Source organism: Melozone crissalis, unplaced genomic scaffold (genome assembly GCF_028551555.1).
Source record: "Melozone crissalis strain CALT ecotype California unplaced genomic scaffold, PUWL_Pcris_2 ptg000042l_1, whole genome shotgun sequence".
NCBI lineage: Eukaryota > Metazoa > Chordata > Aves > Passeriformes > Passerellidae > Melozone > Melozone crissalis.
The window spans coordinates 54,169,452-54,181,019 of NW_026535820.1; positions in this window are offsets into that span (position 1 = coordinate 54,169,452).

Genomic DNA, 11,568 nt, shown 5'->3' on the forward strand with positions numbered 1-11,568 from the left:
GTGACATGTTTTGTTGTTAGCCTTTACTAGTAATAGCTGTTGAACAATGTTTAGATTGCATGACCCTTAAAAGCAAGAGTTCTTGTATCTGCCTTCGTGTTTTCTTGGTATAATGTGAGTTCTTCAATTATTAGTAAATTTATCATTTTTATATCAGTTGATTGGGAGCTAAGAGCCAAAGCAGCCAATGTTTCATTAGCTTACACAGATTTTTTTTCATAAAGTGGGTATCTCCATTTCCCAAGTTTAGGAAATGATTTGGTTTTGTCATCTTAATTTCAAAAGAAAAAAGAATGTTGGAAGAAGATCCTGCCATGGAAATGTCACACCTGACACCTTAGGTTTAGCCAATACAAAGTCTACCAAAAAGGAGGTACTTAGAATGGGAAATGTTGGGTAACCCTATCTTTCAGTAGGTTTACCAGTTCTTTTTTTCTGATAGAATTTAAAGTTAAGAAAGCTAGCAATAGTGTTTTCTCCTCCACAGATCCATTACGTTAGGTTTGATTGGTGGCTCATCCATGCTTGGGCAATGGGGATCATTGAAATGTCTGTCTGCGCCTGAATTCCAGTCCAGTGGTGTATCCAGTGGGTGGTGTGAAGATGCTATGTCATTTGCTCCTGGGTGCATCACCCTGTGGAGATTTGCCAGATGACTTCATCATCCCACTCAATCTTGCTTCTATATTCTACACTTTCAGAGCATGGACGCAGCACAATATCCTGGCCATCTGTGTGTGCATTAATGAAGTGTCTGCCCACAGTTCTTAACACAGGGTTAGTAGCAATGATTGCCAGCATTATGCACTATTTAAATGGCTTGTGTGGTCTACTGTAGCTATATACCTGCATAAACCACAAATTACTTTGTCAGGGTTGCTATACTTCATGCAAGCATTTAATGAAAAGCACTGTTGCAATACATCAAATACTCACTTATATTTTTTGAGATTGAAGAGCTTAGGTCTTCATAGCTGTGTTACTGTTTTGGTCCACAAGCTTCACGAGTTAATGTTGACACAGTTTGATCTATGACAGATGCAAGAAAAGCCCAGAGACAGTAGCTTTTGTGATCAGGCCAGGGAGAAGACTGAACCAGAGTTCAGATTTGCTGCTGAGGCCTGTTAGTATTTCAGATCCAGTACTTGAAAACTGATTGAGAAGTGGATGCTCTTACTGAAAAGTGGTGTTCTCAAAAGCGCAGATGGAACTCCCCATGAAGGAGTGCTAGTCACTGCCTCTGGGCATGTGCATACGTGAACAAGTATGTGTGCTTGTGTACATGTTCATGCAGGCATGTGGACACACACTGCGTTTGTGTGTGATGGGTCTTGTGTTGGTTCACAGCAATAGCTGTGTACTTTTAGGCTTTCCAAATGCAGAAGCTTTTCTGTATGCCAACTGAAAGCTCAGTGTGAAGAATTGAAAAACAGTTTCTTTGCATTATTGAACTGTTTTGCCCTCTCCTCCCTATTCTTCTACTTCAGGGAAACCCTCTTTCAGAGTAAGAGGGAAACAGGGATGTAGAGTGAACTGCTGTGAAAGAGGCCCATGGTATCCAAAACTGTTGCAGTGTTTGTTTTTTTCTCCTGACATGGCATGAGCTCACAAATACTGTTCTGAGCTCTTGAGACTCTTTTTCTTCATTGACTTACCTTCTTTTATATGCAGAGTCAATAGGAAACCTTGTGAAAGCTTAAGTAAATGCATGCATTTAAACTGAAACCAAGCTGGCTTCCAACAGTCAGGGTTCCCATTATCTCATCTTGTTTCAGTCAAAACGCTGGTATGAAGCAATCCAATGGTATCACAGTAAACATCGTTGCATACAAATTTATAAATACTCTGCCTTGCCCACAACAGTGCTGTGCTTGAATAAGGAGCTTCCCTGCCTTAAATGGATGCTGTGTTTCAGAGTACTGAGTAGGTGCTGTTGCTCTCATGTAGATAGCTGTGTAAGCTACGGGGGGAAGGTGCTGAGAAATATCCCTTCTGTCCATCCTTGGGTGATATTATATCTGTGTTCAGAGAATGAAATGTTGAAGGATATTCACTAGGATGAAAAATCCTAGCATGGAGAGCTACTGGACAGTGGTTCACAGGAGCATATTTATCTCATGATGAATGGTTCAAGTGGCAGAGTTTCTCTCTCTCAAGAGGAGGGAGTTCATGAAGGAAATTATGCTTTATCCTTCCTTTTTCTCTTATGGGTACTTGGGGTTTTGTACCATTTCCTAATGGCTTCCCTTTGTGTAATCTCACGTGTCAGAGATCTGTGCAACCTTCTCTCACAGCATGGAGGACTGGCATAGCTACATTCCTGCAACATTTAGCTTCTGGTGAGTGGAAAGCTGAGATGTGAAGGACTAGTGAACAGGAGGCTGCATAAGGGATCTGCAGAGCATGGTTGCTGGTGTCAATGGATTTCTTGACAGTAGCTTCTAAGGAAAGTCTGTGCTCTGGAGCTCATCCACTGGAGTCTCAGGACATGCTGGAAGAAGAGAGGATATGCCCAGTGCTTGCTGTATGTTTGGTGTTGGAAATTCTCCTGTGAAGCAGCTGTTGCCTTCTGCTTTCTAACTACTGTCAGGTCCTGAGCTTCCCTACTCTCTTGCAGAGGGAATGAAAGGTTCTATATATGTGGGTAAGCCCTTGCTTGATTGTACTTTTCTTTCACCTAAGCATCTGGGCCCTTTTTCACAGGATTTCCATGCTTTGATTTCTCACCATTCCTCACACTTAGAGGAGTCAGCTGTGTGTCTCAGATGTTCAGCCAGTCTTTGGCTCCTGCCACCTCCTTCTAATCCTGCTCAGAAAACAGTGAATTTAAATGTCAGCTCCAGTTCCCCCTACTCAATAACAAATTAACTCAGCTTAAAAGATTTTGAGTTTTTTTGGCTCGTACACGTGGCACCATCTCCCAACCTGTGACACAGGCAAGTTTTCATTGCAGTGTTTGCTCACAGCAGGAGCATGTGAAAGGAGCGCGTTTTGAGAATGACTAAACATCAAAGTGGTTGCACATGAGCTGTCCTGAGAAGTGTAATGCTTATCCTGGAAGATGGAAGAAGTGTTTATGTTATGCTAATGGCCAGAGGTCTCAGTTCACATTTAGTTTCCTCTCTACCACAGTTAATAGAAATAGAGATGAGAAACCTGTCTTATGCAGATACAAATTTTTTGATCTCACTCGGCTTAATTACAGTAAAGAGAAGTCAGGACTGCTGTGATTGTCATTCCTGCCGGGTTGCACTCTATCATCTCTTGGAGGACTACATTTTTGCAACTCCAGAGAGAAAAGGCCTTTTTTTTTTCCTTTACCCCTATGGGCTTGCCTAGGAAGATACCCATCTTTAATATGAAGCTTTGAAGCATTATTATGGTAATGTCAGGTAACTGCTTTTCAACGTAGATTGACAGCTAGCTATTAAATAAGGGTAGGGAAGAATGTGGCATCTGTGTAGTGAATGATGCATGTGGTTATTTTAAAATGTTTTTTTATAAGCAGAGACATGGCAATTGCAGGTTTTCTTTGCCTTTTTGTTTTAACAGCATTTCAGGGTCTTTTGCCAAACCACAAGTAAAAGCAACACTCAGATCAAACTGCAGTCTCAAAATATTTTCCCCACCCTGATTCAAACACAAAGGATTTAATTTCTAATCAATTGCAAAACGGGGTACTGGAAGACAGTGTCTTTTCCACGTGCCTGTTTAAGCTTCTGAAACATGCAAAAATGTTTTACTGTCTAAAGTCACTCAGTTTCTGACTAGTTCTCATGAGGGTTTAAATTGACTGGTACCTGTAGACTGTAATGGATTCATTTTCAATAACTAATTGAGCTCTGAATTGCTACTAGCTGGCACTGGCAAGGATACCATGATGATCACAGAGCTCAGTACATGTGCTCCTTTTCACAGTCAAAATTACTTGTTCTGCCAACACAAAGATTGCCAGCAGCAAAAATAACATTTTTCCTCCATGCCATGGGTTTTGGGGCTATCATCTTTTTTCTATGCCTGGTTAATATACTTTAATATACTTATTTTTTCTTTTTTCTTACTTATTCTTCTTACTTATTTTTTCTTAATATACTTATTTAATATATTTTTTTTTTTCATGTAGCAGAATATGACAAGGAACAGGACTGGATTGTGGAAATAGTGACCACCTGCAGACAGATTATTAAAAATGAGGTAGAGTTGTTAGTGATATGCTTCTCTCCTTTGATTCCAGAGGATTCCTGCAAAGAGCTAGTTACTGCTCACATATCACTTGCATAGCATTGTGTAAGTCTTCTAAGCAGAGGAATGTAAATTCTGTACTCATTTGGCTAAGAAAATTGTGAACTCCTGAACCTTTTTCCCTTACAATTTTAACAGAACTTGACCTAAATACAAAGGTTGAAGCCTGCATTAACTTTTTCTTCTCTATAGTTGAGGTCAAGAAAGGGAAAGCAAAAATATCAGACTGGCTGCTTGTTCTTACAGCTTGTCCAGCCTGACAGGCTGGTGGGAATGCCCGTTGGTCTCCCACCCAGCTTGCTGGTTCCTTGGGGCAAAATATGAAGTGGGTCTAACGTGGTGTAACTTGCATTCCAACCAGCGAGCAATTGCTTACTAAAGTACTCCTGAAGTTGTTTGTTGAGTTTTCCTTGTCTGCAGCAACTTCAACCAAGCTTGCAAAGTCTTCTTTCAACTCTGTAAGTCGCACCATTTCTGGTTCCACTGCAGAACTGAGCAGGTATGAAAGCAACTTCAAGGGAGTTTCCCTTGGTTTTTAGAGTGGGGTTTGTTAGAGCATGGGAGTATAATGAAATATCACTGCATGTATTCACTGCTGAGTCTGGTTCAAGAGAATGAGTCCTGAGAGATCTCAGGCCCATTGCTGACAAGACTTCTTAGCACAGGTTTCTTTGATTTTATTTTTGGCATTGCCCATGGATGCAGCACATTCAAAGAGTTACAGATCCAAAGACAAGGAGTGTGTTGAGAGTTTTAAAAAAAAAAAGATCAGAGAATTGGCTTTAGAGTTTTTTTCCCTCAGGAAGAGAAGATAAATATGACCATGATTAAAAAGTCATTATGAAGAAGACGGTGATCAATCTTTTGCTGTGTTCACTGAGAAGAGGAGAGATTGACTTCATTAGCAACAGATTTAATTGATATTGGCTGTTAGGAGAAGTAGTCATCTACTGAGAGATGCATAAGTGCTGCAACAGGCTACTTGCACAAGCAGTTGGCGATCTCCCTCATGAGAGAATTTACGGAGCAAGTAAGATAAATCCTTGTTTGGAATGGTCTAGGAGTACTTGTTTCTTTTTCTGAAACTTCCTCAGTTTTGTTTTGGTCTGGTATTCCTACGGGCTTCAGCTTTAACCCTGTAACTTCTGAAAAGGAATCATCAACATATGCCAATACAAAATTGCCTGAATAAATACCATTAACGCAACAGGGCATTTAAAAGACGTCCCATGAATCCATATCCTTGTATGGTGAGAAGCATATCAGTGTGTACCCACAATGCTTAGAATGCCTCTAAAGTTTATTGGAAAATAAAGCTATGATGGTATCTAATCTCTTAACCCTAACAGAGAATCTGTTCCTCTGCCTTAGATTGCAGGCATACCATGAAGCACTGAGATTGGCATGAGCAGCGCGCATTTTTATTTGAGGGGAACATAAATCCTAAGTATCTTGTTTGTGTATAATTATTCTTGCCCTGAGGTTGCAGCATCTTGTGCGCACAGCTGCATTGTGAACATTTTTCCAAGTTTATTTAGCAGAGAGTGCAAGTACTTTACATGTCAGAGCTGGGAACGCTCCTGTTTCAGCTGACTCCACTCCTTTGGGGTGTTGTGGAGCGCTTAGGTGACTAAGTGAGAGGCGGTTGCACAAGCCTGGAGAGACAGGGAGCTTATTTAATCACGTTAGAGCAAGAGAGAGTAGGCGCCTGGGAGCAGACAGAGCTAATCTGCGAGGAGAAGCGAGAGTGAGCAAGCTTGTCCTACGGAAAGGCTCGGGAGGGCAGCGCGTTGGCAGAGTCAGTGCACCCTTAGCAGAGGATTCCTACATACTTTCTCAATTCACATATGTCCGTGCCTAAGAACCTAGATAAGGGTCTCAACTCCTCTCAACACACAGCAGCTAACGAGCTAAAACTGTGTTCCAACAAAACACTTTATTCCTTGTTTTCTTTTGCTGCTCACCCACCTCAGTTTCAGAGAGATCAGTAAATGTATTTTTGGCAGTAACCTGTCATTTGATCAACCAAGTATCTTGGTGGTTTCCTGTACTCTTTACATTGCTTGGTTCTTGTTAAATGGTGCAGAGGACAAAGTGAACCTGCTGTGTGGCAGGGATGCCACCTGAAAACAGAGATCTCAGCAGTAGCATAGGGATTTTTAAGGCTCTCTAGCCTCAGTTTTACTGAAGATACAATGAGCAGACTGAGAAGCTAGGATGTTACTTTATAGAGTCAACCTGTACTGTCTGTGCTTTGTAGAAACAGACACAAGATACAGAGGTAATCTCTGTGATTCTGACTAAATGTCTGAAACAGAGCACATCTGAAATGCCTACATGTATAATGCAGAATCATCTAAGCAGTAACACGTTATGACCCTTTCAGCTTCTGTTTGTTTTTTTAATATTTCTAGGAGTAATACTTTTGTAGTAAGTGATAAAAAAATTTTATTCTTCATTCTGCCCTTTATTAGTTACTTATGAAAGTACATAATATGGCCAGTGCAGATGTAGACCAGATGAATATATAGGTGAAGATGGCCAGTACAGAACTCAGGAAGGTGAGGATTAGGAAGAAATTCCAATTGTATGCGTGCATGCATGCTTAGTACCTCTTTTGGTTATGGTTTGTATTCCTCTTTGTTTTAAGTCAGATGTGGGAAGTAACCTATAAATGAACTCCATCTTTCAGTGTAGAGCTTTGAGGGAATCTCTTCTTTGTGTGTACGTGTATAGCATGTGCCACTTCTTGATCTCCAACCTGTAGGCAGTCCAGGAATAGTGTAATTAATTTAGGCTTGTTTGGGGAAAAAATTGATCATCATTTGACTTTATGAGGTGACTGATCTGCTGGGTGATGTCAGCATGCCATGGGGCCAGCCACATGAGCAAGATCCCATGTTCCAATATGGCTTTGGAAGCAGAGGGGGTGGTCAGACCTGTGTTGGAAACAATGCTGTTAGAGCAGGTACGAAACTGACTCACAGGGGGAATTCAAAGAGCTGAAATTCAGAATCTGACTTGTGGCTCATTTTGAACAGCAGCAGTTCTTGTAAAAAAGAAATAGGGATGGCTACAGCAGCAACAAGCCCATAATATGCAGCTCTTTAAAAGTCCCAACAGAGTTTTCTGCAGATGACCTTATTGGAAAATCCATTTCTGTTGCTTTTCCTCAGGGTGTCAGAAGGACCAAGGAGGTAATTGTATAAAGCAATTGTCATAAACATTCAAACTAGATGAATCTCCATGTCAGGTTTTATTGCAGCCTTGCAATTTGGGCTAGGTTTTCTGAACTCTGCTAACCTTGGCAGATCTACAGGGAAAGCCTGAAAAATCCTTGAGTTCAAAGCAGACAAAATATATGACACCTTTTGAAAGTTTGGCTTTGAGTGTTGAGTTTATTTGAACTTACATTAACCAAAGCAAATAAAAAATGGTTTGCATGAGCTCCTGCAAGGTGAAATTCCAGCAGAGAGAATGAGTGTAGAAAACCTGTTTGCCAAACACAGTTATTTTATTTGTGTTAAAGGAAGGAAGTTGAGTACTTTTATATTTGATTTAAAGTAGGAATAAGGAAGATTGTATCTTAAGGATATTATGTAAAAAATATTATCCCTCTGGGAAGGTATCCCAATCAACCTGGACTGCATCTATTGGGTCAGAACACAAGAGTTCTTTTTCTGGGAAGTTTGTTTTTCATTTTGCTAATACCTGGGATTACAGAGGAAGACAATAAAGTACCAAGGCAGAGATCAAACAAAATATGAATAGGTACTACCCCATATTTTTGTGAAAAATAGGTAGATTAAATAGAAATAAAATCTGACCAAAATTCATTGCAGTTTGCTGTGGCAGAATCAATCTGTCGACAACATCGCACTTAAATTAGTGCTAAGGATTTACTGGGTAAGAAATGAGCTTGAATAGCCAAGAGCCAAGGGTAGAAAGAGATTCTATGGGTCCAGAATAACAGTTTGGAAGGGGGGATGTTAGGGTAGGAGAAGGATTCCTTTTTAAAAATTATTTTTAGTAAAAACTCTGTCAAGGAACAATAGATGAGGATAACTACTGAGGTACAACAGAGATGGCAAAACAATTGTGGAGATAGCTAAGGTGGTTGCTGATTGAGGAGGTGCTTCACATAAATTTTTGGGTATGACATAGAGAGTATGTGCCTTAAGACTAAATTGCTGGATTGCAGTTTCACCTGGAAATGGTGGAAGGGGTTCAAGTGGGTATTTAAGGACATGACAAAAGAGATTGGGCAGGGGGCTATGTGAGTGTTTGTATACATGGAAACAGAAGGAGAAGGTGAGGAAGGGGAGGAATAGCTGGAGTGCAGGTACTGGAGCATACCTGACTTGTGAAAGGCAGAAATAAACAATCTGATGTTACTCTAAGCCTTTAATGAGGTAAATAAGGAGAGATAATGAGTTAAATAACCAACCTAATAGAGCCAAAGATATTCTGGGGAAGTCTGATTGCTGAGCAAGTGTGGTACCTCTGCCAATGACCTCAAGAACTGGATTTGGTAGATACCGATCTTGCTTGTTAGAGGTCTGTCATTATGGGAGGCTTTGACTTCCTGGATTATAGAGGGGAAAAAATAGCTAAATTAAGATGTTTCTGAATGCCATAACGAGCAGAGCTCCTTACCAGTCTCTGAAACAGCAAGAAGCAATCCTTTTTTGAATCTGACACTAAGTTGTAGAATGAAGCATAAAATAACCTTGCTTTGAAGGATTTCCATTTCAATTAAAATGAAGGGTAGGCAAACACAGGTCTATAGCTTCTCTGCTCCAGATGGATGGCATATCTTGTGAAGTGAAAAACATGGAAGAAAAGTTATCAGATATGACTGAATAAGGAGTAGAAAAAAGAACAAGGCAGCAAAGAAAGCCATGTGTAAGAGGTTAGGAAATGTAGGGGTAAAATGAGGATTGGCATGAGACAAGCTGAGTTTGACTCTGCAAAGGAAATTAAAACAAATAGGAAAAGGTTCTTCAGACACAAAAATAAAAGCAGAAAAAAGGTAGTTTGCCCAACAGTTTATCAGATACTTTGTTTCTGTTTCAGTCAGGAGGCTGATTCTGAATATTCAGGCATTGCAGGTTTTTAGTGGCTATGAAAACCTGGAAAGTGAAATGGCTTCTGCCAAAGTGGGAGAAACAGCTGAAGTCAACTATTGGAGAATGGCTGGATCATTGTCATCTCAGTATTTGGAAGGAACTGACCCATATAATTGCAGGCTCAAGAACACTATTTTCAATAACACTTAAGAGAGGAAAAAAGACCCTGTTCAGCTGCAGAATATGAGATGAAGGACAGCCCTGTTGGAGAGCAGGCTACTCATAGCCAACTGTTCTATTCTTTTAAAAGTAAGAATAGGACATAAGGTAGCAGAAAAAGGAAAGAAAATGCAGGAGGCCAGATCAAGCAAGATCTAGGTAAACCTAGTCACTGATAAAAGCACTAGTGTTTCTAGTCATGGAAATGCAGTCCTCCCTGCTTAGCTCCTAGTGCAGTGTGGTATGTGAAACTGAGAGACATGCTGAGTAATGCCAGTAAAATTGTGACTAATAGGTAAGCTAAAGGGCAGATTTCAGTGAAAAGAGACCTTTCTGACTGAAGGGAAGTTGTTATTGAAAGCTCTTCCTAATGATTGATTTTGCGACCAGTCTTCTGTGCTAATTTTACTAGAGACCACTGCCTAGAGAATGGAAGTGTGCTAGTGAAGCTAGTTGCAACAGAGTTGGGAGGTAATGGTAGAAGGACTAAATCACTGGAGAACAAAAGGCATAAAATGAGAGAGAATTGAGATTAGTTATAAAAAATATTATAGTTAAAAATATAGAGCTATATATATATATTAAATATATAGTTAAAATATATTGTTATATAGTAAAAGTAAAAGCAAGGCCCTTGCTAAAAGAATTTTGTCTGTAACTGTGGGGTTCACTAGTCTGGAGTAGCTGAAGAGGAAGAAAATGCTATTACAACTGAATGTCTCCAGTGCTCTGTGTGTGTCTGTGAAACAGCCATCCAGGAGTGTGGCAAGCAGGTTATTTTCAGTTTTGGCAGGTGTAAATGTTGCTATGCTATGTTATACTGTGTTACCCAGTCTGGATCCTAAGGTGGGTACAAGCTGAGGGATTTCTTTAATGACAGGCATTTCTGATTTGTGTTCAAGTATGAATGCAGTCATTTGCATACATTACTCACCCCCTTCCTTCTCCTTTGTGGCTGATCCTGGGATTTAGAAGAGCACAGACCTGTCCAATGTTTCTTAATCCAAAATTTGGTATAGACTGTCATTGGCAGGTTGTATTTTTAAGAAGCCTGCTTTGAAATGTCAGATCTTATCCTAAATGAAATCCTCTTACCTGTTATGGGATTTGTGAGACCAATTCACTCAGGATGTCTTTGCATGAGAAGATGGATATTCCATTGTTGCCATTGGAGAGGAGTTCCTTGGGCTCCAGCTGGAGGTAGATAAAGTGAAGTCAGCTCTCATACTATAGCCATTCCTCCTCTCTGCTATCCTATCTCCTTCATAGAATATAATTTTTTTTCCTTTCCAGTAACGGCAATCAAAATAAATGAGAGACTGATAATATCTGGAGTTTATCTTTTCAGTGTTTCATCACATTTTGAGATACTGGAATAGAAATTATTTCTACCTCTATCTCTCTAACTGCTGGCAGCATAGCCCCTTTCCATGGGCTAAAACAGTGCTTTATACTTGAAGATTTACAAGATGAGTTGCAAAATCAGATTGTGCCACATGCTGGAAATTGGCTTCTATTTGCACCCCTCTTCTCTTGGACATGGATGATGTGCAGCATGGTAAATCTGGTCAAGGCTCTGCAAAGATCTGCCTCACTGCTAATTCTCATTTAGGTGAGTGATTGGTTATGTTCACCACAAACACTCTGTGTTTGAGCAAGAGTGGTTTCTTCAACAGGAAGATGAAAGGGATCAAGCCTGGCTTGTGGTGCTATATAACTTACTGCCATAAAAGTGCTATGATGGAAAGGGGGAAAATTCTGCGTTAATTTCTGAGCTTGTGCTTTGGGAGAAGAGGGATATTTTGTGCTTTGAGAGATGGCTAGGCTGGCACCTCCTCGGTGTTCAGTAGCAGGCCTGCTTGCTCCCAATCTGACTGGCTGCCTCTGCATGCCGAGCAGGTACAGCCAAGAGGAATGCAGAGGATTTCAGTTGTTTGAGAAGAGATGGGTGGGGGCCTTCAGAGTCCGTGAATTCATTAAAATTCCACGTTGAGTTGCAATATAAATGCGTGGGCCTTAATATGCAGGGCTCCAACAG